The sequence below is a fragment of the Dipodomys merriami genome, unplaced genomic scaffold (assembly GCF_024711535.1).
Source record: "Dipodomys merriami isolate MVZ:Mamm:240054 unplaced genomic scaffold, mDipMer1.0.p SCAF_47, whole genome shotgun sequence".
Classification (NCBI taxonomy): domain Eukaryota; kingdom Metazoa; phylum Chordata; class Mammalia; order Rodentia; family Heteromyidae; genus Dipodomys; species Dipodomys merriami.
This window is the reverse complement of record NW_027206035.1, coordinates 388,991-415,519: the sequence shown is the minus strand read 5'-3', so window position 1 is coordinate 415,519 and position 26,529 is coordinate 388,991. Positions and strand designations below refer to the sequence as shown.

At 39.6% G+C, this 26,529-nt stretch overlaps 1 pseudogene; it reads right to left on the bottom strand.

Annotated features, from left to right (window-relative positions):
• Positions 1–26,529, bottom strand: part of LOC138808706 (tubulin beta-2 chain-like) — a 40,903-nt pseudogene that overhangs the window by 10,070 nt on the left and 4,304 nt on the right.

Below are 26,529 nucleotides of genomic sequence, written 5' to 3'. Positions count from 1 at the left end.
GAAATCAAAGAAAAGTTGGACAAATAGGATTGCATGAAAGTGCATAGCTTCTGAATGGCAAAGGACATAGTTCGCAAGATTAATAGAAAGCCCAAGGATTGGGAGAAGATCTTCACTATCCTTACAACAGACAAGGGTCTTATATCTGAAATATACCTGGAACTCAATAAATTAAATCCCCCAACAACAAATATTCAAACAAACAACTCCCCAATAAATAAGTGGGCTAAAGACGTAAAGGGAAAATTCTCTGAATAGGAAAGAAGAATGGCCAATAGACACATGCTCAACCTCTCTAGCCATAAAAGTAATGCAAATCAAAAAAATATTGATATACCACCTCACACTAGTTAGAATGTCTATAAACAAGAAGTCTAATTACAACAGATGCTGGAGGGGATGTGGACAGAAGGGAACCTTACTGCATTGTTGGTGGGAGTGTAAACTTGTTCAACAACTTGGGAAAGCAGTATGGAGGTTGCTCAAAATACTCCACATAGAGCTGCAATCCCACTTTTGGGCATTTACCCAAATGTTCACAATCAACAACACACTAAAGCTCCCAGCACAACTATGTTTACTGAAGCATTATTTACCATTGCTAAGATATGGAACCAACGCAGATGCCCCTTGGTGGATGAATGGATCAAGAAAATGTGGTATATATACACAATAGAATTCTATGCCTCCATCAGAAAGAATGGAATTGCCCCATTTGTTAGGAATTGGAAAGACTTGGAAAAAAATATATTAAGTGAAGTAAGCCAGGCCCAAAGAATCATAGGTCCCATGGTTTCCCTTATTTGCAATAACTAGTATATGTCTGAGTCAACCAGAAAAGGTCAGATAAGTTGATGTTAGGGGAATGAACCCCAAGGTACGTATTCAGATGTTTTTTGGTTTTTTTTCCTTTCATGCAATTGTTTCTATCATATTTACAAGATTATTTCTATGTTGCTTTGTATGTCCCTCCACCACAGTATAACCCATACTTTCACTGTTTTTGATGTTGGGATAATTTGTGGAGGAGGAGTGAAAAAACAAATCGTTTAAATAGGGATACAGGTGGACCCATTGCACCAATGAGATGTACAAGTTGTTATGTCGAAAAACGAACTTAACAACTTGGGGGAGGATCGGTTGGGGGGAGGGGAAGAGTATGGGAAGGGATGGGAAGGGGAAAGGAGGAGTCAACAATGCTTGATAAGAAATGTACTCGTTATCTTGCCCATGTAATTGTAACTCCTCTGTATGGAATTCTCATAGTAAAAAAAGTAAAAAATAAAATAAAATAAAATTTAAAAAGGGTGGCTTGTCTGAAATCTGAGCTACTCAGGAGGACAAGATCTGAGGTTTGAGGTTTGAAGCCAGCCATAGCCAAAAACTGACACTTTTGTCTCCAGTTAATCAACAAAAACCCTCAAGTGTATCTCAAGTGACAGAGCCCTAGCCTTGACCACAAAAGTGAAGAGAGAGTATAAGGCCAAAAATTCAAACCCTAGGGCCATCACACACATATACAAGCACACACACACACTCACACACTCACAGAGTGGGAGAAGCTACATGGACTAAATGAACAATTGGGACTCTGCCAGTGGTTTTTTGTTTTGTTTGTTTGCTTTTGTTGGTCATGGGGCTTGAAGTCTGACGCTAGGCACTGTCCCTCAGGTCTTCAGCTCAAGGCAAATGCTCTACCACTTGAGCCATAGCGCCACTTCTGGTTTTCTGGTGGTTTATTGGAGATAAGAGTCTCACGGACCGGGCACCAGTGGCTCATGCCTGTAAACCCATGGTTTCCCTTATTTGCAATATCTAGTATATGTATGAGTCAAGCTGAAAAGGTCAGATAATGTGATGTTAGGAAAATGAACCCTTAGATATGTATTTTAATGTTTTTTCTTTCATGCATGTGTTTCTAACGCATTTATAAGATTATTTCTTTGTTGCTTTCTATGTCCCTCCCCCACAATATAACCCCCGCTATCACTATATTTGATGTCAGTATAACTTGTGGAGGAGATGGGGGAAAAAAAGTCGTTTAAGGATTCAGGTGGACCTGTTGCAACAATGAGAAGTGCAAGTTGTCATGTCAAAAACGAGCTTTACAACGTCGTGGGGGGGGAAGGATTGAGTGGGGGGAGAGGGGGGAGGCTGGGAAGGGATGTGAAAGGTAAACAAAGGAGGAGGCTGCAATGCTTGGTAAGAAATGTATGCATTATCCTGCCCATGTAATTGTAACCCCTCTGTACAGTATGTTCACAAATAAAATAAAAAAAAATTAAAAAAAAAGAGTCTCACGGACCGGGCACCGGTGGCTCATGCTTGTAATCCTAGCTACTCAGGATGCTGAGATCTGTGGAAAGCGGTTCAAAGCCAGCCCAGGCAGGAAAGTCCGTGAGATTCTTATCTCCAATAAACCACTAGAAAACCAGAAGTGGTTCTGTGGCTTAAGCGGTAGAGTGCTCACCTTGAGCTGAAGAGCTGAGGGATAGCGCCCAGGCCCAGAGTTCAAGTCCCATGACAGAACAACAACAACAAAAAAGAGTCTCATGGACTTTTCTGCCTAGGCTGGTTTTGAACCATGATGCTCAGATTCAGCCTCTTGAGTAGTTAAGATTGCAGCGATGAACAACTGGCACCCAGCTATGCCAGTGTTTTTAATGATCTCCTTCCCTCATGAGTTCTGCTTGAGAATGTGGCTTCTGCCTTTGGACAGTGGCCACCGGTAGCGCTAGCTCTGGTCAAACCCAGGCAGGAATTTCTGAAGCTTCTCTGACCCTGTGTACCCAGGCACCCTCACCACCAGCCCTCGCTGCCAACAGGAATGAGTAATGAACAATCACATGACCAGATGAAGTGCAGAAAATTCCATGCTTAGTGATCTTTTACTCTAAATAGCATTTTTAAAAGAAACGTTTGGTAACACAATGAAGAGACAAAGGTCAAGGGGGGAACCAATACAACAACAATATAAACAAAACAATATGTTGGAAATGATCTGTACAACTTGGGGCTGGGTGATGGGGGTAGAGAAAGCAGGAGAAAATTGAGGGATGGGGTAACAAGTTTGTCAAGAAATGTATTTATTACCATATGTAACACTAAACTGTACATCATCTTGACAATAAAAATAAATAAATAAAAATGTATAAATAAAAGGAAAATTTCAGCATAGCAGACTGGGAGTGAAAAGTCACGTTTATGAAAGCACAGTCAAACAAGAATAGTTTCTTAGGTTAGTGAAGGAAAAGATGATGTCATATTCATTTTTATATTACTCAGCCTCAGAAGACAATGAGCACATATTTAAACATACATTTTATGCGAGGCACTATTGTCTCATGGATACAATTCTAGCTACTCAGGAAGCTGACATCTGAGGACCAACATTCAAAGTCAGCATAGGCTGACAAGTTTTCAAGACTGTTATCTCCAATTAACTAGCAAAAATAATGATACTAGAGGCATAACTATATGGCATAGCACCAGCCACAAGCCAAAACAAAATAAAACAAAGAACCCCAGTAAGAATGAGAGATCCATTTTTCAAGACCTAATAGTGGGACACATGCACACACACACACACACACACACACACACACACACACACACACACACACACACACACAGGTAAGCAGGATGCTAGCACTGTATGCCAGAGATTAACTTGTAGGTATGCTAGAAACTACTTCTCAGGAGATCTCTCCCAACCCTGAGCAAAGGACAGGCTCTCTGGGAAGATCCTCTCTTCCCCTGGCAAGTCCCACATATGCACAGCCCTCTGTCCTCCAATTAAATCACTTTGTTTTGTGTTTGCTGTTATGTGGTCTTGAACTCAGGACCTTTTACTGTGATGTAGCTTATTCACCTTTTCAGTGCTTACTTGGAAATAAGAGTCTCATAAACTTTCTTCCTAAGACTGGCTTTCAATCTCTTATCTTTGGATCTCAGATTTAGTACCTAGGGTTACAGGCGTGAGAAATGAGTTCATGACCTCTAAACTATTTTTAAGCCTTAAATTTCTTTTTTGTGCATTCATGGTCCCCCCTCTTCTTTTCAATGGCAGTCTCTGTGGTTTTCTGACTCATTTCCTTTGGCATTCAGTGATATCAGTAACCAGATCTCTGATGGTGGGACAAATCTCATTGTTTGATAGACATACAAGGAAAAAGTTGGGGCTTGAAATTTTTCCCCAGGTAACAGGAGATTAAAAACTTGGTGAGGAGGATAGGAGTAGAGAGCTGGTCGTTAGGATTCTAAGGTGTATTAGTTAATATTGTTTAAATAGAAATTAGGATATACTTACATAATTTTTCCAATTTTTAATGCTACTCATTAAAATCATATTCATTATGGTTCGGACCTGGAATGTCTCCAAAAAGGATAGTCATCCATTGTAGCAATTAATGTTCAGAGATGCAGCTTCAGTGAAGTAATTGCATTTGAGTGCTCTGTCCTCATCAGTAAGTAAATCCATTGTTAAGTTCCTAATTTGATAGACTTTTGGAAGCGATGGAATCTTTGTAGGTTAAAAGACCTAGTTGAAAGACCTGGGGTTTTAAAAGTGATATCCTTTCCTGGCCTGTTCCTCTCATTTATCCTCGTGCTCTGTTTGCTTCCTATTTGGTCCATGAGCTGAGTAGCTTTTTCTTAACACATGCTTCCATCACAATGTGGCAGACTCTCTGGAATCTTCCCAGATTCATCAAAGGACAAAACTGCCCTTGAGCGTGTTTACCACAATGATAAAAATAGGTAAATCTGTCATTTTTGGAGGTTAATTGCTTTTAATTAGAACAGTGATTCTCAGAGTATGGCTCAAACCTACATCATCAGCACTGAGGAATTGTCAGAACTGTCCGGTTTTTTGTCTTTTAATATTTTTTGGTAGTTCTGAGGTTTGAATGAAGGGTTTTACACATTGTAGGTAGTCACTCTAGCAATTTGAGCCATGCCTTTTAAACTTTAGTTATTTTTCCTATAAGGTTCTATGTTTACAACCCCAAGGCAAGCCTCAAACCATTATCGTATCATCTAGCTTTCTGAGTTGTTGGATTTACAGATGGGTTTGATCCTGAGATAGGATCTTGATAATATTTTTTCTGAGTTTTCCTTGCTTCCTAAGTAGCTGAGATTATTGGCTAATGCAAACCCAAATTGTTGGCTGTCCTTTTCCTTTGCCCCAGATAAGTTAATTAGAGAAGAAGGGTAAGAGTGAGCCTATCCAAATGATTTTGGGGAAATGTAGATTAAATGTAGATTGGATTTGCAGGAACTGTGTTGAGGACTGCTTTAGTAGAAATTTAAAAAAATATTCTAAGGATGATAAAGGCTGATTTTTGAAGAGATATGAGTGATGGAAAAACATGTTTATCACTCTTTAATTTGTTATCTGTCCCTTCACAAACATGTGACATCCAAAGCTGGCAAAACTATGTCCATATTGTCAAACATAGCTAACATCCTGTCCACACACAGCCAGCAGGCAGCAGATATCCATTATTAAGTTAACATGCATAATTGAATAATAGTAGAATAATAAACTATTATTTCAGTCTTTATTAGAAAGACAGTCAGCAATGTAGGCCCATATAGTTCAAGCATTTGTGTGTCTTAAATCATTTAAATAAGGATACAGTTGGACTCATTGCAACAATGAGATGTACAACTCGTTATGTCGAAAACGAACTTTACAACTGTGATGGGGGAGGAGGATTAGGTGGCGGGGTGTGGAGAGGATGGGAAGGAATGGGAAGGGGAAACAAAGGGGGAGACTACAATGCTTGATAAGAACTGTACTCATTATCTTGCCCATCTAATTGTACCCCCTCTGTATAGTATTTTCACAATAAAAAAGTCTACAAAATATCTGGGTTCAAGTTGTAATTAATTAACTTTAATTTTTGTGCCTTTCCTGGGCTTGAATTCAGGGCCTAGACAATGTCCTCATGCATTTTTGCTCAAGATTTTTGCCCTACTGCTTCAGACATGGCTCCACCTCTGGTTTGTTGATGGTTCATTCGAGTTAAGAGTATTACAGACTTTCCTACCCAGACTGGCTATACATATGATTCTCAGATCTTAGTCTCCTGAGTAGCTGGGATTTATGAATATATCATCAGTATCCTGAAAGCTTTTATTATAGAGATCTTAACATGTTCATTTGTATGCAGAATTAGAACAAATCATTATTCTCCTTAAAAGCTTTGATTGCATATTCTAATTATAGCATGTGCATTAATTTTGTTGCTGTCATTAAAAATCCCTACAACTTCGGGGATTTAATTGACTTAAATTTTGTATATCAAAGTGACATATAAGCTTGGTACTGGTGGTTCGCACCTGTAATCTTTGCTACTCAGAAGAGTGAAATCTGAGAATCATAGATAAAACTAGCCCTATCAGGACAGCCTATGAGACTTTTATCTGCAATTAAGAGCCGAAAAATGGCAGAAGTGGGGCTGTGGCTCAAGTTGTAGGGCATTAGGCTTTTATCAAAGCAGTTTAGGGACTCAGAATTCAAGCCTCAGGACTAGCAGACATAAAAGGAGACAAGGGAGCTGCACAGAGGCAAAAGGCCTGAGAAACACTGAAGGTTTGTGTTTTTAAGTTTTAATACAAAGTTGTATAAAGTTGTAGAGATTTGATTACTCACAACGGTGGTACTTAAATGAATTAGCAAGCAACAAGTGAGTGTTTGTGGGTCTCCTTAGATGACTCAGTTTATTAGAGTGTCAATGGAAAAGTTCACCTGACAAAATGAAAAGGGCAAAGATGAATTTTGGCTATTACAATACGAGTTATTCAACTCAGCTGAAACAAAAATTGGGTGAGAGTTTGCTGTGTGTGCCAATTCTGTGGTTTAGACAGGGCCTGGGTGCTGTCCCTGAGCTTTTTATTGCACAAGGCTAGTACTCTGCTCCTTGAACCACTGTTCCACTTCAACTTCTCTGTGTTTAATTGGAGATAAGAATATCACAGACTCCTCTGCCTGACCAGTCCATGTTGCACATGTAGTGACAATACGAAATGGAACCTCATTATCAAAAAATAACCATGGTTAAGTTCATACTTATGATAAAATATTTGAACTATAATTTTTAGGTATTAACAAATATATTTTTGTATGCTACGCATTGGTGGCTCATGCCTGTAATTCTAGCTACTAAGGAGGCTGACATCTGAAGATCAAAGCAAATCCAGGCAGGAAAGTCAATGAGACTTTTTTTTTAAATTTTTCTTTCATTTCTTTTGTGAACATACTGTACCGAGGGGTTACAATTACAGTGGCGGGATAATGCGTACATTTCTAATCAAGCATTGCAGCCTCCTCCTTTGTTCAAGCTTCACATCCCTTCCCAGCCTCCCCCCCCCACCCCGCCACCCGATCCAATCCTCCCCCTCTCCCTCCCCCCCGCACCAACGTTCTAAAGCTCCTTTGCTACATGACAATTTGTACTTCTCATTGTTGCAACAGGTCCACCTGAATTCTTAAACGACTTGATTTTCCCCAATTCCTCCACAAGTTATACCAACATCAAATATAGTGGAAGCAGGGATTATACTGTGGGGGAGGGACATACAAATCAACAAGGAAATAATCTTATAAATGCATTAGAAACAAATGCATGGAAGAAAAAAACATTAAAATACATATCTAAGGGTTCATTTTCCTAACACCACATTATCTGAACTTTTCCGGTTGACTCATACATATACTAGATATTGCAAATAAGGGAAACCTTGGGACCTATGTTTCTTTGGGCCCGGCTTACTTCACTTAATACAATTTTTTCCAAGTCTTTCCATGTCTTAACAAATGGGGCAATATCATTCTTTCTGTTGGAGGCATAGGATTCCATTGTGTATATATACCACATTTTCTTGATCCATTCATCTACTGAGGGACATCTGGGTTGGTGCCATATCTTAGCTGTGGTAAATAATGCTGAAATAAACATAGTTGTGCTGGTAGCGTTAGTGTGGTCTTGTTTGTAAACATTTGGGTAAATACCCAAAAGTGGGATTGCTGGGTCATAGGGGAGCTCTTTGTGGAGTCTTTTGAGGAACCTCCATACTGCTTCCAAAGTAGTTGAACAAGTTTACATTCCCACCAACAATGAAGTAAGGTTCCCTTCTGTCCACATCCCCTCCAGCATCTGTTGTTGTTAGAGTTCTTGATTTTTGCCAATCTAACTGGAGTGAGGTGGTATCTCAATGTTGTTTGGATTTGCATTTCTTTTATGGCTAGGGAGGTTGAACATTTCTTCATGTGTCTGTTGGCCATCCTCCTTTCTTCTTCAGAGAAGTTTCTCTTCAAGTCTTTAGCCCACTTATTTATTGAGCAGTTGTTTCTTTGAGGATTTGTTGTTGGGGGATTTAATTATTTGAGTTACAAGTATATTTTAGATATGAGACCCTTATCTGTTGTATGGCTAGTGAAGATCTTCTCCCAATCCGTGGGATTTGTAGTGATCTTGCTAGCTATGTCCTTTGCCATGCAGAAGCTCTGCAAGTCATGCAAACCCATTTGTCCAACCTTTCTTTGATTTGTTGTGTTTCCGGGTCTCTATTAAGAGAATTTCAGCCTGAGCCAAGGAGACCTAGGGTTTCTCCTATTCCATCCTGTAATATCTTCAGAGTGTCTGCTTTGACTTCGAGGTCTTTGATCCATTTGGAATTGATTCCGGTGGAGGGTGATAGATAAGGATCTAGCTTTAGTTTTCTACAAGTAGTTAACCAATTTTGCCAGCACCATTTACTGAAGAGGCTGTCTTTCTTCCATTCTATTATTTTAGCTCCCTTATCGAAGATTAGATAGCTATAAGTCTCTGGGTTCATTTCTGGGTTTTCAATTCTATTCCATTAGTCCTGAGGTCTGTTCTTATGCCAATACCAAGCTGTTTTGATTACTATGGCTTTATAGTAGTTTGAAATTTGTTATTGATATTCCTCCAGCAGTGTTCTTTCCGTTGAGGAGCGTTTTTTGCTATTCGGGGTCTTTTATTGTTTCACATGAATTTTTGGATTGCCTCTTCTATTTCCTTAAAGAATGAGTTTGGAATTTTGATAGGTATCGCGTTGAATTTATAGATAGCCCTGGGAAGTATTGCCATTTTCACGATCTTAATCTTCCCAATCCAGGAGCATGGGAGGTTTTGCTATTTTTGAAGTTGTGTTTTGATTTCCTTTTTCAAGATTTTAAAGTTTTCATCAGAGAGGTCCTTCACCTCTTTGGTTAAGTTAATTCCTAGGTATTTTATTTTTTGTGGGGCTATTACAAATGGAGTTACTTTCCTAATTTCAGCCACAGTTTTCTCATTGTTGGCATACAGAAAAGCCATTGATTTTGGGGGGTTAATTATATACCGTTCTACCTTGCGAAAGTTTTGAATCAGCCTGAGTAATTTGGGAGTGGAGTCTATGAGATTCTTTAAATACAAGATCATGTCATCTGCAAAGAGGGAGAGATTAATTTCTTCTTTCACTATTTGGATCCCTTTTATGTTTGCATCTTGTGTCATTGCTGTAGCTAGGCATTCCAATACTAGATCGAAGAGAAGTGGAGAGAGTGGACATCCTTGTCTTGTTCCTGAGTTAAGAGAAAATGGCTTTAGTTTTTCACCATTAAATATAATGCTGGCTGTAAGTTTGTCATATTCAGCCTTTATTGTATTGAGGAATGTTCCATGGATTCCTAATTTTTCCAGAACGTTCATCATAAAGTGGTGATGTATCTTGTCGAATGCTTTTTCTACATCTATTGAGATAACCATGTGGTTCTTATTCTTGCTCCTGTTGATGTGATGAATAATATTAATTGATTTGGGTATATTGAACCAGCTTTGCATCCCTGAAATGAATCCTGTTTGATCGCGGTGTATGATTTTTGGATGAATTGTTGAGGTCGATTGTCCAAAATTTTGTTGAAAAATTTTGCATCAATGTTCATCAAAGTAATGGGTCTATAGTTCTCTTTCTTTGATGAGTCCCTGCCTGGTTTTGAGATGAGGGTTATGATGGCTTCATAGAATGTGTTCGGTAGTGAACTTTCCTATTTCAATTTCATTGAAGAGTTGGAAGAGTATTGGTGTGAGGTGTGTTTTGAAGGCCTTGTAAATTCCACTGTAAAACCATCTGGTCCTGGACTTTTCTTAGAAGGAAGTCTCTTATTGCTGTTTCTATTTCCATGCTTGATATGGACCTGTTAAGATGGTTTAACTCATCTTGGTTTAGTTTTGGCATGTGAGTATTTGCTAGGAAAAGGTCCATTTCCGTTATTCTCAAACTTATTAGCATAAAGTTTTGAGAAGTATTGCCTTATAATGTTCTGAATCTTGGTTGTTTCTGTGGTGATGTTTCCATTCTCATCTCTGAGTTTATTTATTTGGGTGTGTTCTCTTCTTTTTATGATAAGATTTGCTAAGGGTCTGTCAATTTTGCTAATTGTTTCGAAGAACCAACTCTTTGTTTTGTTGATTCTTTCTATACTTTTTGGCTTCTAATTAATTTAATTCTGATATAATTTTAATTATTTCTTTCCCTCTACTGCATTGGTGTTTATCTTGCTGCTCTTTTTCAAGAAGGTTTAGATGTGTCATTAAATTATTGGTTTCAGATCTCTCAAATTTGTTTATGTAGGAGGTCAGAGCTATACTCTTGCCTCTGAGTACTGCCTTTGGTGTATCCCAGAGGAGCTGTTAATTTGTGTGTTCATTTTTGTTGTATAGCATAAACATTTGAATTTCCTTTCTAATGTTTTCCATGTTCCACTCGTGATTCAGCCGTGTGTTGTTCAGCCTCATGTGTTACCAGAATTTCTTTGGTGGCTTTTGGTGTTGAGTTCTAATTTTATTCCCTTGTGGTCAGAGAGAATGCATGGTATAACTTCAATGTTTCTGAGTTTGCTTTGTGGCCTAAAATGTGGTCTATTTTAGAAAATGTTCCATGGGCTGCTGAGAAAAACGTGTATTTTGATGGTGCTGGGTGAAATGTGCGGTAGATGTCTATTAAATCTAATTGACCTATGCAACTGTTTAGATCTGCGGTTTCTCTGTTGAGTGTTTGCTGAGTTGATCTAACTAGTGGGGAGAGTGGTGTGTTAAAATCCCCAACCATTAATGTCTTTTGATCGATGTGGGTTTTGTGGGAGAATAGTGTCTCTTTGATACATTTGGGTGCTCCATTGTTTGGTAAATAGATATTTAGAATTGTAATATCATCCTGAAGGAGGGATCCCTTAATTAGTATGTAGCGACCTTCTTTATCTTTTCTCATGAATTTTAATTTGAAGTCTATTTTATCTGATATTAGGATTGCAACTCCCGCCTATTTATGGGGTCTGTTTTCATGGTAGATTTTGTTCCAGTCTTTAACATTGAAAATGTGTTCGTTTTTACGGGCAAGATGTGACTCATGAAGGCAGCAGATAGAAGGATCTTGTTTTTTAATCCAACTAGACAGTCTATGTCGCTTACTTGGAGAGTTAAGTCCGTTAACATTAGTAGATAGAACTGAGGGGTATTTGGTATTTCCTGCCATGTTATCCACCTTCTTGGGGGCTGTGAAAACTAGGTTCTTCCTAAGGTTCTTGGATTCTCAGTTTGGGTGCAGTTTCTTGGCCTTTATTGTGGTCTTGTTGGTTTTCTATGTGTAGGACCTCTTTAAGAATCTTTTGTAGGGCTGGTTTGGTGGAGATGTATTGTTTCAATTTTTCTTTGTTATGGAAGGTTTTTATTTGGCCTTCAGTTATGAAGGAGAGTTAAGCTGGGTACAGTATTCTTGGTTGATAGTTGTTTGTTTTTAAGGCATGGCATACATCATTCCAGGCTCTTCTTGCTGTGATTGTCTCTGCTGAGAAATCTGAGGTGATTCTAATTGGTTGCCCTTTATAGGTGATTATTCTTTTCTCCTTGACAGCTTTAAGGACCTTTTCCCTGGTCTGAGTTGATCCTGTTTGGATTATAATGTGATAGTGGGATGTTCTATATTCTTCTTGTCTATTTGGGGTTCTAAAAGTTTCTTGTATCTGAATAGGCCTATCTTTTTGCATGTTTGGGAAGTTCTCTGCTAGCATCCTGTTAAACAAATTTCCTAGAACATTAACTTCTGTTTCTAGGTGCTCCTCTATGCCCATTATCCTTAGATTAGGCCTTCTGATGGTGTCTTCCAAGTGTTGGACAGATCTATCATATTTCTTGGACTTCTCTTGGATGGTAGTATGTTCTTTCTCTATAATATCTAGGCTGTCTTCAAACCCTGAGATTCGATCTTCTTCATGGTCTAACCTGCTGTCCAGACTTTCTACTTTGTTTTTTATCTCTTTTCCTTCTAATTGGTCGCTTTGATGGCTTCAAATTCTTTGTTGAAGCTTTGTTTTAGATCTTGTATGAACTTCTTTACTTCCTTAATTTGATGTTCAGTGTTTATTCTCAAATCACTTAGTTGATAAGTTATGGTTTCCTTAGACTCCCATTCCTTCTGTTTGGTTCCATTTAGCATTGCCTTTTTGGTCTTCCTGACTTCCTTCAGCTCTTTGTTAATGTATTCCATGAATTCCTTTAGTGATCTTTGTGTATTCTCATCCTGCTCTCTCAATTCCTGTATTACTCTTTGCTAGCTTCCTCCCTTTCGTGGGATTCCTGTAGTTCTCTTTGAGTATTCTCAGCCTGCTCATGCCATTCCTGCCTTTCTCTTTGTGTATTCTCATGCTGCTCACGCAAATCCTGTATCAATTTTTGAGTAGCTTCCTCACGCTTATGATATTCCTGTATAAACTTTTGGATTGCCTCCTCTCTCTCCCTATCATGCTCATACAGTCCTTTTTATGTTTTCAATCTTTTCATTTATCATTTTTGCCAGCAGTGTTTGTAGAGCTATTTGGGAACTCTCCTCTGGATTATTCATTATTTGTTCCTTCCCCTGGTTATCAAGAGTGGGAATTGAGATACCCGGATTTGCCATTTTTCTTGTGTTTTTCCGGCTTACTCTGCCCGTTTGAGATGAAAAGAGCTCCAGTGTTGTGCTAGTACACTATCTTAAGGCAAGCATCAACCAAAGTCTGAATTTGCACACACAATAGTCTACAGATACAATCTAGTTCAACAGATACATCTATTCCACATCAAACAACTATATGTTAATGGGCTACGAACTGCAAAGAATTTTCACAACCAGAAATTATTAGGTTTAGGGAGAGATGTGGTTTAAAAAAGTAATAGATTGATGTGGGAAGGCACAGGGAGAGTTAACTAAGTCCTAATCTCAAAGCAGGAAATAGGTTGTGTAGGATGAAAGTAGAGAGAGAGATAAAAAAGAAGAAATGGAAAAGGAAAAGAAAGAGAATAGAAAAAATATAAAAGTAAAAATTAATAATATTATGCAGAACAGAAACAATCTATTTAGAGAAGAACGTGAATATATTGAGAGAAGGGGAGGGATATAAAGGAGATGTGAAAAACTTAAAAATAAAAATGCTTAAGGGGCTGGGATGGTGGCTCAGTGGTAGAGTGCTTTCCTTGCATGCATGAGGCTCTGGGTTCGATTCCTCAGCACCACATATACAAAAAAAGCCGGAAATGGTGCTGTGACTCAAGTGGTAGAGCACTTGCTTTGAGCTGAAGAGTTAAGGGACAGCACCCAAGCCCAGAGTTCAGGCCCACAACCGACCAAAAAAATAAAAATAAAAATAAAAATGCTTAAAATATTATATAGGTATAAAGAGGTAGTACTGCTATTAAGGAATTTAAGCCTCAGAGGTTTTGAATTGAGTAATAAATTTGTGGATTAAGTGTGTACACAATGGGGGATATTGTCTAATAGTCAACTAAGAGTTTATCTGAGGATGTGCAGGACAACAATTAAGTCACATAAAGAAGAACAAAAGAGAGGAAATGGTGAAAAGGACAAGAAAGGAAGAAAAAAAGATCAGAAGTCCAGTAGAGCTAAACAAAAAACAAAAAAGATAATTATAAAAGAAAAAAAGAGAAAGAAAACAAAAAAAGAAAGAAAAACGCACACTCAGGTATCCCTAAAATAAAAATTATAAGAGGAATAAAAAGTTACTGGAAAACAATTTTTTTTAAAAAACGCAAAAATTAAAGATTAAAAAAAGTTTTAGAAAAGAAAAAAAAAATTATATAAGGTACCAAAAAAAGAAGAAGAAGTAGAAGAAGAAGAAGGAGAAGAAGAAGGAGAAGAAGAAGAAGAAGAAGAAGAAGAAGAAGAAGAAGAAGAAGAAGAAGAAGAAGAAGAAGAAGAAGAAGAAGAAGAAGAAGAAGAAGAGGAGGAGGAGGAGGAGGAGGAGGAAGAAAGTTCTTTGATTTTTTGGGGGAGGGGTGGGAAAAATCCAGTATCTCCCTTGTGTATGTAACCAGCCTCTTGTTGGAGTCTCTGGTCTGCTTGTGGTCCTGTGTCTTGGTTGGTTTCTTAAGTCAGTTTTTTCTAACAGGCAGAAACATGCTCTGCTTTACCCAGGATTTTGCGATCCTCCTCCAAGGCTAGTTCAATGGGAGGCAGATCTACTTTGAGAATCACAAAAGAGGGAGTTGCAGTGATGAAGCTAGGTTCTGGGTAGAGTTGAGGCCTTTCAACAAACAGTAGCTTTTCCCGCTGGCTAGTTTGTGAGAAATTCACAGCACCCACTCTGGAGCCATTCTCAGGGTTTCTGTTTACTGAATTTCAATTGATTGTCGAGGCTGCTGAAGGGAGGGGCAGCTTCTGGCTCTGATTACCCAGTTTGAAAGCCACTGCTAGGGCTGGCGCCTGAGCTGGATGACTTTTCCCTGGGTGGAGCTGAGTCTGGCAGGTCACGCCGCCGTTAAGTTCTTTTGACCTGCTAAATGACTTGTTTTATTCCAAGGCTTGAGTTGGGGCTAGCAGCTCCAACGAGCTTTGTCGGTATCCAAGATGGAGATCTCCGGTACTGGGGGGGGTGGGTGGGGTGGCCTTCCTTCCTCTGCTCCCTGGGAAGGAGTGAGGATGTCAGGCTTCTACTCCCGCCGAGTCTTGGTTCCTGGGTCATCTCTGGTTCTCTGAACTGCAGGATGAAGATGTCCGCTCCTTGTTGGTTCTTGCTGGTGTTGAGTAGAATCCACTTGCCCGCTGCATCTGGCTCCTTCATGCCAGACTCTCTGTGGTTCAGGTATGGCCCCTGCAGTCGCCGCCACCACCGCTGCCACCACCGCCGCCGCTGCCGCAGCTGCTAGCAAGAGCTCAGATCTGTCTCCTAGCCTGGATTTTCTCTCTCTGGCCTGACTCTCTTTTCTGTGATGGCACACTTGGTGTGATTCTCTGGCTTAGGACTGTTCACTGGAACTCTAAAACTGCTTTCTATGGGAGAGCTTGTTTAGACTCCAGCTTCTGCTCCTCCATCTTCCCGGAATTCCATCTCCATGAGACTCTAATCTCCAATAAACCACAAGATAAACCAGAACTGGCACTGTGATTCAAGTACAGTGTTAGCCTTGAGCTGAAGAGCTAACTGACAGCGCCCAGGCCCAGAGTACAAGCCCCATAACCAAAAATGTGCATACTCACACACACACACACACACACACATACGTAGGGATTGTGTTATTCTTTTACCCATTCATCATTGGTGGACCTACAGCTTTCTTAATGATTGCAATAAATATGGACAAGATCACATAGTAGATCTACTATTGCCAACTTAGATATTTTAAAATGTGCATTTCTATGCAATTTAGTACATTAATGATGTTGTCCAGTGATCTACTTTGAAACTTTTTCCATCTTCTCTAATTGAAACATTGGAGAAATGCACCTTCTACAGATCTGCTTTGCTAATTACATCACCATCAATTATTTAATGCATATGGCATTCCATCAAGGTAACTGTCTTTTGAACTAGTGCAGCTGCAAGCACTTAATCATTCATATGTTTACTCATATTTTTTTTTTATTTTCAAGATGATGTACAGAGGGGTTACATTGACCTAAGTAAAGTAGAATGTGCATTTCTTCTCAAACATGTTACCACTTCCCTCATTTTTCTCATAATTTCCCTCCCCTCTTACACCGTCCCCCCAAGTTGTACAATCATTTCCGACATATTATTCTGTGTATATTGCTGCTCTGTCATCTTTTCTCACCTTTCTGTTGTTCCCCTTCCTTTTCCTTATTCAGATAAACGTATATAAAATACCAGAGTACCAAAATCAAATACAGTGACAACAGGGGATATATCATAGTGGGAAGAAAATACAAAAAATTTACTTGTTTTTATTTTTTATTTTTGGCAGGGGGCGGGTGGTCATGAGGCCTGAACTCTGGGCTGGGGCCTGTCCCTCAGCTCTTCAGCTCAAGGCTAATGTTCTACTACTTGAATCATAGCATCACATCTGGCTTTTTCTGTTTAGATGTTGCTGAAGAATTGAACCCAGGGCCACATGATTGCAATAAATAGAGGCAAGTACTCTACTACTGAGCCACCTTCCCATCCTGTTGTTGCACTTTTAATGTACTATGTGATTTTTTCGTTTTTTTGGTACATTCTCTTTTTTTAAATGAGTTTCAAATAATTGTGGAAAATTCTTTCATATACAAATAGATCCTGTGGAGATTTTAGCTAGAAAAATTTTCTATGTGTTTCATTATTTTTTATTTTTGTCGGTCATGGGGCAAAAAAAAGAAACTTTGCCACTTTAGCGGGGAGGGGGGGAGGGAGGAGGAAATGGGAAGGTATGGGAAGGGGAAACAAAGGAGGAGCAACAATGCTTGATAAGAAATGTACTCATTTCCTTGCCCATGTAATTGTAATCCCTCTGTGTGGTATTTTCACAATAAAAAACAATAATAAAAAATTGCTATGTGTTCTGGTATATAGGTATAATACTGTCTTCTTTGGAGGCCAAAGTAGGAAGATTTCTTGTTCAAGTCCAGCCCTAGTAGATTAGCAAAACTATATTAACCCCCAAGTATAAACAAAAGGGGTTGTGGACATAACTCAAATACTATAGCACCTACATAGCATGCACAGGCTTTGGTTCAATCTTCAGGGGAAACAAAAGTGAAAAGGAAGAGAAAAAATCCTGAATTATCAAAGTTGATACTGTGCAGATATTTCTAGATAACCATTTAGCCATCAAATCTATACAGGAATTTTTAGAAAGAGATAAGAATTTCAACAAATTGCAATTGCAGCAAACATGGCTTATTTATCTTATTTATATTATGGTGGGAATAATAGGCAATTAGAATGAATATGAGAGCTTCAGAAGAAATTGGCAATTTATCGAGGAAGAATGTCAAGCATTGCTTTGAGACACTAAAAATGGAAGCAGCAGGTCAGATTTCAGACATATTTGCAGCTGAACTGGGATGTAGACCAGCCATGCCCTTACTACAGTCCCCTGAAAAAATTTTTGCCAACCTCTGCTATCCTTCTGGGCTGTAAAGCCATTCTCCTAACCTGTTCAGAGACAGGGGCTTCACCCCAACCAACGTCTTACAAAACAGTTCACCTTTTGCCAGTCCCAATCAAAAGTCCTGACAAATAAGCAATGGAATTCCCATCTCTCCTTCGTGTTTTTGAGCTAAAATTCTGCAGCCATATTTTAAGAATGTATTTTCAAGATTGTTTGAATTCGTGTTTCCTGGATGGGAAACTGGAATAGCCCCAAATGCATCTATTTTTATTTGTTTCCCACTCTGCTGATGTTGTACTCACTTGACACCATGGAAATCATTGTGGGTAACCCTTGAAGTTGAGCTAATTTTTCAAGGCCCCTGGGCAGTGGGATAGATCACCCTCTCAGATTAGCTATTACAACCAGTGATTAAAGTGTAACCTGGTCTTTCAGAAATAACAGAAATTCTGCCACGTTTTTCAGTTCTGTTAAATGTGGTGGACAGAGCTAACCCTGAATGCTGGCTGCATGTTGGGTTGCCATAGAAGCAAGCGGCATCCTTGGCCACTTGTTCCACAGAGAAGCTCCTCCCTGTGCCAGCTTAATAAAGCAGAAAGTACCTTTCTTTGTTGCTGGCATAGCTATCTCTGCCCTCCCCAAGATAGCTGAACAATAGAAGGGATATCTCACTAATATGTGGCATGGAAAATACAGGCAACAAAGTGATGGACTTAGCTGTGTCCATCGCTGGCCTTAATGACCATAGGGGATAGGTGAGATTTTACATTAGACAAGATCATCAGTAATGCCAGTGGGAGATTCTTGTCTAAGCATTGGGAATAGCTCTCAGTGTTTCTTTTGCCTACATTAAAGGCTGCTTAATGCACTAGAGCTTGTCTTGGAAAAGACACTGAAAGGAAAAAACAGAGGGGATCGAAAGGGCCACAGAGACACAGAGTTGTCCTAGCCCCTTGTTAGGGATCTTAGAAGAGGAGGTGCACACATGTGGAAGCCCTCAATTTAAGCCTCACTTGATTTGTGAAATAAAATCATTCACTGAGTTGATGTGCCTCCTGGATTCTGCCTACCTGCATGTTTCCCTTTACAATTCACCCAAATGCCAAGGATGATACAGTACACTGTACTCAACACTCTTTAAATAAACTGAGGCTCAGGGATATGAGCCTGAGTTCCTTGGTAAGCAGCAATGCTTGCACTTGGATCTATGACTCCAGCTGTGAACCTACACTTCATTTGTCTTTTCTGACCTTGAAATAAGAAAATTCTCTTTTCCTGCCTGCCAGCTAACTAGCTCCATGCTCAGTGCCCACTTCCCTATACTCCAGTTCTATCTAGAGAATAAAATACTTGAAGTCATCTATTTTCCATACTGATGTGTCTCTGCTTACCAGGAATCAATTCCTGGGGTGCTGGTAGGGCAGCAGAGGACAGCCTCCTTCTGCCTTCCTTATTTCATGCAAGTTTCTTTGTATATACTATCTCTCTTGTAACGCAAGGCTCTGGTGGAGCAGTGTTGCTAATGGGGCAAGATAGAAATCCTTGGAGGTGGAGTTCTCTTTTAATTTTAAATTCCTTAATTCTCAGTTGTCTCACTTTCTGAGGTATAACATATAAGCAAGGGGACAAAGAAATATGCTTTTAGCAAATATCAGAAGAGTTCTCTGTGTCTATTAGAATTGTTGTTTTTGTTGATCATAGAGTTTGAACTTAGGGTCCCGGCACTGTCCCTGGGCATTTTTGCTCAAGACTAGAGCCCTACCACATTGAGCCAAATTTCCACTTCCAGTTTTCTGGTGGTTAATTGGAGATAAGAGTCTCACAGACTTTCCTGCCTGGGCTGGATTTGAACCACAATTCTCAGATTTCAGCCTCCTGAGTAACAAGTATTACAGTCGTGGGCCACCAGCACCTGGCAGAAATTTTTTCTTTTTTCTTTTTTTAAATACTGTGAGATTTGCAGAGAAAGCAAGAAATTAGAATCTATTGTTGGGAGAGCAAATTAATTAAATGTTTTGTGGACAGCTTGACAAAGTACATTAAGTAATGAAATATGCCTCATCTTTGACCCAGCTAAATACATCTGAATATTCCTCAAAATAAGTCACAGAGAGAGGAAGATATTCTGGGCAAGCATGCCTCAGCACCATATGTCCGTCCTAGGCAAGGTCTGGAAAAATAACCTAGGTGATAAAATTATTACCGCATGTATTCAACTAACTGGAAAGCAATTCTTAAAATACTACATGCCTATTGAAAGGAAAAGGTATTCTTGACACAGGAAGCAAAACAAAAACAAAGTGTTAAAAATAATAGAGTTATCTTGGGGTTCATTTCGCCTAGCATCATCTTTTCTGACCATCTCTGCTTGTCTCATATGTCTATAGTTCTAGCTATTCTGGAACCTAAAGCCAGAAGCTCACTTGAACTCTAGTTCAGGGCTCACCTAAGCAACATATTGAGATACTGTCTAAACACAAATAGCTGTCTTCATCCAACCAGACCATGCTCAAGAAATTATGTAGTCCCAAATGTTTGTATAAAGTACACTTAGGAAGAAGAGGTTCAGGTGTACCTTCACATACAAGGGTGACAGATAGGTAATGACAAATATTTAAGGCTTGAAGACAGAATTTTTATTGTGTTCACTATAAATGCTGTATTTGAACAGATCAGACAGACAGATAGAATTGTGTCCATTCATTGAGCCTAAATCAGAATAAAACATACTTAATTGAATCCATTACATGTTACCACAAATTATAAGGCAGCTATCCAACCTGGGTCCTTGCATCCAGCATAAGGAGAATTCAGGTAAGAAGAAAACATATGTAAAGATGATCGAAGGGTTTAGTAGAAGAGAAAAATAACAAAGAGCACATATTATAGACACACCACAGAGAAAAGGGCAATTCGGCCCAGGTCAGCCATCTTGGCCATCTTCCTCATTACAGAGATTGGTCTTGGGTTAAATAGGGAGAATTGTAGACCTTGAAGATGGCTTTCCGATTGGTGGCTATCCTTTCTGTTTCTTGTAATGTTATGACTTCAAAGATTTATTGCCCCATCCTTATGTACTCAACATTTTGAGCATACTCTTTATTCTTCTGTAGCCCTCTTCGCCCATATCCATGTCAGCTAGCTTTGGTTTAGCAGCTGATCATGCCATCTGCCAGTTCTATAGACCACATGTTCTGATTGACTACTTTGCACTAACTCACACTAGAATTACTCTGATTTAAAAAATATGCCATGTTATACATGCATCTGAACAACATGTGGTAGCACATAGTACATTATGTATCAGGTAAAAATAGGGAATAAACATTTTCAGAACAAATACTGTAGTATATTCCCTAAAGTATTAAGTACTACAATTGTTTTATTGAAATGTATAATCATACGTAACTGGTATTTTTGTCAATAAACCTGCTTTTATTTAGGAGGTAGTATGTACAGAAATAGCTCTTAGACAGAATATTAAGTTATCGTAAAAACAACTCCACTTCCATTTCTATTCAAGATGGGTAATTTAGGTATCAATTCCCTCACTTTCTAGAGCAATGAGTTCTCTTCTTCATAGGCAGAACACAGATTCTGATAGCCTTCTTGCTTTAGAGCTGGCCCTGACATCACCCTGACACACTGGCATGGCTTTTTCTTCCCACCAGGTTTCTATCAGTTAGGGAAGCTTTATGGTTGCACACTGAAGACTGACCACCCCAATCTCCAGTCCATGTCTCCCAACTTGAGATAGGATATTCCTTACAGTACCTGAAGTCCATTAGTCCATTAGTCCATTATCTATCTATCTATCTATCTATCTATCTATCTATCTATCTATCTATCTATCTATCTATCTATCTATCTATCTATCTATCTATCTATCTATCTATCTATCTATCTATCTATCTATCTATCTATCTATCTATCTATCTATCTATCTATCTATCTACCTACCTACCTACCTACCTACCTATCTATCTATCTATCTATCTATCTATCTATCTATCTATCTATCTATCTATCTATCTATCTATCTATCTATCTATCTATCTATCTATCTATCTATCTATCTATCTATCTATCTGTCTGTCTGTCTGTCTGTCTGTCTGTCTGTCTATCTATGCTCTATTTTGTGTGCCAGTACTGGAGTTTGAACAGAAAGCCTCATGCTCTTCCTTAGCTGTTTTTGTTCAAGGTTGTCAGCCTCCCATTTTAGCCACACTTCTGCTTCCAATTTTTTGCGGGTTAATTAAATATAAGAGGCTATGGACTTTCCTGCCCAGGGTGGCTTTGAAACACAATCCTCAGATCTCATCCTTCCAAGTAGCTAGGATTACAAATGTGAGCCACCCCTGGGTGACTTCTTATCTTCATACACCTCCTATGGTTTGTGTCATCACCCAAAGGGCTTCTAGCCATAGAAAGCTTACCCATTCTGTCCATGGTTTCAAGATGGAGGCAGCCAAAACTGACAGTCTCAAAGCCTGTGATTTCATCCCACTAGACCCTACCGAAGCCTTCACCACATGAGGCATCTCCCTGCCATGTTCTAGCTCCAATCTTTTTATATCCTTTCTCCCTTTTCTCACCTTCTACCCAGACATGCATAATCTCATCATTACCTTGGAACTAGTCATCTATCCATCCCATTCCTGGCATTTAAAGAACCCCTGGATTCCAATAGCTCAAGCCTGTATTCCTAGCAACTCAGGAGTCTGAGATCTGAGGATTGTGGGTCAAAGTCAGCTTAGTAAGAGTGAAGCCCACGAGAACCTTACCTTCACTTAACTACTAGAAGTTGAGCTGTGGTTCAAGTGACAGAACACGCTAGCATTAAGTAATAAAGTTCAGGGACCATGTACAGGCCCAGGTCTGTTGTGCATGTACACAAATACGCATTAAAACACATAATGTAATCTGGTTTTATTGTTTGGTGTTTGAATAAGGCTACTTGTTTACAACCTTAGGAAAGAGCACATTTCAGTTGCTTTTTCTACAGTGAACTTGGATGTAAGTCCTGTGTTTTCCTCAAACCCCTGAGTTTCAACAACTGAATATTACAAGTACTGGGATGTTATGCCTGAATGAAATCAACTGATGGTTGAGTCTGCCTTTGCCAGCTGACACTGTCCACAGGGTACTTCTAGTCTTTAGACACTTCCTATGGAAGTGACTGTCCCTTGTAATGTAAAGACTTTTCAGCGGGGGGGGGGGGGAGGGTGTTGGGCTGGTAGGGATGGTAAGGGGAAAAAAAGGAGGCAACAATGCTTAATAAGAAATGTACTCATTACCTTGTTCATGTAATTGTAACCCCTCTGTACAATGTTTTCACAATAAAATTTACTAATAATAAAACAAACAAACAAAAAAGACTTTTCTGCCCCCTGGCTCCTGAAACCTCCTCTGAAGTTTTCTTCCTCCTGTTGTCAGGATTCAGCTCATGTGTGCTCCTCTCCAAAAGGCTGAGCAAGCTTTGTTGGAAGATGCATTCTGTCTCCAGGGAGAATGAGACATAATACCTCTTTGGGCAGTAACTCAGGTTTCTGCCCAATCCCATCTGCCAGGATTTTGACTGGGCACTCAGAGCTGCAGCTAATATGGAATGAATGAAAAAGACAACAGTGAAATAGAAGACCTCCCAAAAGAGCTTTGAGAAAGAGTCATAGATTGGAAATTGCTTGGAATATGGTCTTCCCTCCATGAGGCCTCTCCATTTACTAGCTAGCATTCCTGGGCTGGAGTGCCTCTTTGTGGCTCCACCCTTGGTCATGTAGACAATTCCTATATTGCCAATGTAACATCAAAAGCTGATGTTCCCAGGGACATTGGAGGGGACAAACTACTTAGGCTGTCTAAAGAAATGAAGTCTGGTCATTTGTAGCATTGTGTTGGCAAATTCACCATCTATGGATGGGAGTGCACCTTAATCCTAGTGGAGCTAGAAGAGTCATACAAACGGATTACCCTGAAGCTTTGAGCAGAGCTAGCTGTTGCTGCTGGCTTCTCGACTATTTTGTCTTTGAAGTACCAAGAAAATGATGAAAACATCAGCACATCAAAGCAATTCTCAGTGTTCTTTTGTCACAAGAGTTCCAAAATAAGTTTCCAGCAATAGTTTTGCAAAAGCTTTGGCTGCTCTGTCCCCAGGAGAGACGTCACCTGCCCAAAGTGCCTACTGGACCTGGACATCATCTTAGAAACCAGCTCATCTGGGCTTGTTTGAGGGCTCTCGAGGTAGAGGCGGGGGTGGGAAGTTGATATCCCCAGACCTTATGTCTTTTATCGAGGCATTATCTCTTATTATAATGGTCTCTTTTCTTTTCAGTGAATATCAAGTGTTGTCCTGAATACTGGGTACAAAGCTGTGAACAGAATGAGGTACTTTCATCATGGGGCTTATTTATTGCTGCAAAGCCTAATGCATCATAAATAAGTGGAGATTATGCAGAATATTATGAGAAAAAGGCATGGTAAGAAAAGCCAAACTGTATGATTTCACAATTGAGGGATGTGTAGCTTATACACAAAGCCCAAAAAACAAACAGCTTTAATGTTGTTTCTCTTTTTTTTTTTTTTTTGGTGGTAGTAGGGCTTGAACTTTGGGATTGGGCGTTGTCCTTGTGCTCTTCAGCTGAGGTCGAGAACTCTATTTGGTTTTCTGGTGATTATTTGGAGATAAGAATCACAGGGAGGGCTGGGAAGGTGGCTCAGTGGTAGAGAGCTCTCCTTGCATGCTTGAGGCCCTGGGTTCGATTCTTCAGCACCACATAAGCAGAAAAAAAAAAGCCAGAAGTGGCGCTGTGGCTCAAGTGGTAGAGTGCTAGCCTTGAGCTGAAGAGCTGAGGGACAGCACCCAGGCCCAGAGTTCAGGCCCCACCACCCGACCCCCACGCCAAAATAAAAAAGAATTGCAGGGAGTTTCCTGCCCATGTTGGTTTTGAATCGTGATCCTCAGATCAGCCTCCTCAGTAGCTAGGTTTACAGGTGTGAACCACTGGTGCCTGGCTAATGTTGCTTCTTACTTGCTCACCTTTGGTGCCAACGACCTCCATGAGTCAAATCTCGAAGTGTCAAATTGAGAACTATCTTGTACTTTGAGAAGTTATAGGGAAATAAAAAATTCAGAGATATATGCCACAGGTTAGGGAGTCAAAGTTGGATTTGAATGTTTTGTCTCCCTTTGGGTGAATGCTTCCTCTTCAAAGATTTAACACTTTTCTCAAAAACAAAACCAAAAAATATGGGATGGATATACTTAAGCCATATCTTGTCTTGAAAGCCTTCTTGTTTTGAAATTATTTTAAACTCAAAGAAGAGTTGCAAAGAGTAGTGAGAGTTCCCACATACTTCTTCACTGCTTTTTTACTATGAACATACTATTAACATCTTATATAACCACTCTCATTTACTGATTCTAAGACATTCACATTTGCACAATATTTTCAAGCTCCAGATGTTATTTGAATTGTATCATATCCCTCTCTAATGTCTTTGTGTATGTGTTCTTGTATTAAAGTACTGATGGCCACAAAAAGGGGTCAGAAATAATTTTTTCCTTACCTGAAAAGGAAGAGGCATGGGACATAGTGCTAACAGTGTGTAAGTGTGGAGACTGCACATTTTGGAAATGGTTACAAGCCTTATTAAAAGAACTATCTAGTTAATAAAAGTTGTCACCCTGGTCAATTGTCCTGGGCCACTGCCTCAAATGTTGCCTTAAAAACCAGCTGGACACCCGCCTATCAAGCCTATGCCACATATCCTTAACCAGTCTTAGTAGAAATTTGCAGCCCAGAAAAATGTGTGATAACCCTTTTGAGTCAGTGTGGGACCCTGCTGCTGCTTCTACCCACCCTTCTGGATAAAGTTCAAGGACGGCCTTATAGTCATCTGGAAGGAAATCTATGTTGTCATCCTGACCATGTTGACCATAGTGACAGTGGACTGGACTCCTGCCTGACTCCATCACCTCTGACTGCTTCCCAGTGGAAAGCTGCTTTGGATCTGCTGAAACTGAGTCTGTGGTATATTATTTTAGTGATATCCAGTAACTCTCTCTATTCCCACAGTAGATATTGAGGGCAAGGATGATATCACTGGCATGCCTCAGGCACTTCAAGGATTAGGAAACTAGAAATCCACTCTACAATCAAAGCCTTGCTTGGTTTGGGTGTGGTAAAAGGCCGCTTCCAACAATAGCTATAAAGGAGAGATCTTTATCAATGGAGGTAGTAAGAGGAATGAAACTCACCCCTGCTATTAGAATTAAAAATTTAACAAAATTCTCCACCCAAGGGATGCCTTGAGGCAGTTCTGATAACCTGGTTCCTCAAGCCAAAGAAGCAAAATGGGCCCAAAAGCCACAAAGAAACTCAGGGAAAGAAAGAGTGTAGTAAAGAAAGCCTTAGAAAGGAATTGAAAAAAAATCTCATCTGGATTAAAAAAAAAAGATATAAAAATAAGGATTGTCTTAAAATGTTTGTCACAGTGAAAAGGGGAAGAAGACAAACCCCAGAAAGTTTAAGTATGTAACAAATGGTAGGAGTATGTCTTAAAAATGAAGCTTATGAGTAAGTTGGTATGAAATTAAACTAGCTTTCATATACATAGAGTCAGGATGGGTGAATTGATGTGGAACTATTCTTTATGTTTATCTGTATGGTAGGGAGGAAGGATATGCCCACTTCAATCTAGATGCTGGTTTAGCTAATTAGAGCAGCCAGGTAGACTCGTTGTGAGAGGGGTTTCTCTTAAATTTACCATGACTGAATGACTCCTTCCCTTTGCCCTTTTGCGCTCCCATTGCATTGTCTATTCCAAAGGGTTTATGCCCTGTGAAATTATGTTTGGCAGACCATCCTTCTTGTGTCCTCGCTTAAAAACTGCAATGTTGACATAGATGACTGCTCCAGTCTTTACAGGCACTGCAGACTGTTCAACAGGAACTCCATTCCCAATTTCAGGCACTCCTGCAGGCAGCCCCTGTAGTTGGCCCTAATTACTGATCATGAGACACTGTGTGGGTCATATGACATAAAAAAAAAACTAACTATCCTCAATGGAAAGGACCTTATACTGCTATCCTAACAGCTCCAACCACTGTCAAGGTGAATGGGATCTGGTCCTGGATCCA